Genomic DNA, 1,704 nt, shown 5'->3' with positions numbered 1-1,704 from the left:
CCTCTCCACAGGAGGAGTTGGCACGCTCACGCACGTGCGTAAAATGACGCGACTGCCGGCCCGGCCAAGCCCCTCCCCCCTCTCCCCCCTCCCCCCTCCCACCCGGGGCAGTTGGCGCGTGCGCACTCCCTCCTCGCGGGCGCGCAGGGGCGGGGCTCGCGCCGCTCTGAGGGACAGTGGCGGGGCAGTGTGGTGGCTGATCTGTGTGGCGGTGGCCTGATCGTCCCCGGGCCGAGTGCGGCGAGAATGAGTCCCGCGGCCCGCGCAACCCTCGGCTGGAGGTAACGGACGGCGCCGCTGCTGTCCCGGGCGCCAATGTCTCCCGCCCGCCCGCCCGCCCGCCGACCCTCCGGCCGGGGCGGCCCCTTCTCAGAGGAATGTTACCGAGGGGCCGAGTCCTGGGCGGCGGTAAAAAGTCCAGTCACTGAGTTCTGTGTGCTGGACCAGTGTGCTGTGGTTCGTCAGGTGTTCAGGGAAGCACGAGATGAACGTGAGTGGAACCTTCTCCATGAGGAAGAAAGGAACAGATAATATCAGTATTACATACCAGCGAGGCAGCGGTAGCAGAGTTATTGAGCAAAACCCCCGAATATCCGCATCATTTGAAATTACAGCATCAGCTACATGAATACCCAAAATACAGTCCTTCATGACACAATGCAGTGGTACTACGTATGCGCAATAGAAGCACGGGAAGTTAGGTAAATCTCGTTTTCATCTTTTTCATGTGACTAAGACTGGTAATGGTAGTCAGCACTACTGGGAGGAATAGATCAAGATGGAAGGAAGGTTTTGGCTAAGGTTTAGAACTCGCCACTAACACGTTGTAATATACAGGCAGCTGCTAACAGCTAATCGCTCGCAGCTGATCTGTTGCCCAAAGGTGAACCATGCAACAATAGCAACAAAGTTTGTTTTCTTGTAGGGTACTGAAGGACCTTGGAATAAATGTAACAGATGTGGAGAAGTGTGGAAAAAATTAAAAACTGATATAAAGGGGGAATGCAGGAAAACACAAGAAAGAAAAATACTACTAGAGAAGACCAGAAAGCACAGGCACCACCAACCAGCAAGGATTAAATCTACAAATAACAGGGAAAAAAAGCAATTATTAAGGTAAATTAATTACAGCATTGAAAATATATTTATAAAGAATTACCATCATGCACAGCAAACAGCCTGAGGCCTTTAGGCATTATTGTAACATAAGTTTATGTGATAATAGTTACAAATGTAAAGCAAGAGCAAGCTTAAGTATAAAGAAAGGGTGTGTAACTACTGGTAGGAGAAATACAGTAAAACAGCGAGGGGAAGCAGCAAAAGGGAAAAAACATACTGTATTCTGCTGCCTTTGTTATGTCACCATTTTTTGTCTGTGGAATTAAAAATGCCACAGAAGATGACCATGCTTTGTATTTTTCTGTCTGCTCCCAGCCGCACACTAAACTTAGTGCTACTAGTATGCCTACTTTGGAACTTCCTATGCCTGTAACACCCCAGCTTTTAAAAGTGAAGATCTGGGCTGCTCGGTTAACACGGATCAAAATTTATCTATTAGTTTTATGCCCAAACACCCTTTATTTTATCAGCAAATTTAAGTTTGCAAAGTGTCAGAGTATGGATTTTGAATCAGTACTGTTCTATTCTGGTTTAGAAAAAGTAGAAAATGAGATTAAATTATGCTGTAGATAATAATTTTATTAC

The sequence above is a fragment of the Vanellus vanellus genome, assembly GCF_965231255.1.
Source record: "Vanellus vanellus genome assembly, chromosome: 11".
In the NCBI taxonomy this organism is placed as follows: Eukaryota; Metazoa; Chordata; class Aves; order Charadriiformes; family Charadriidae; genus Vanellus; species Vanellus vanellus.
Note: the sequence above shows the minus strand (reverse complement) of the source record.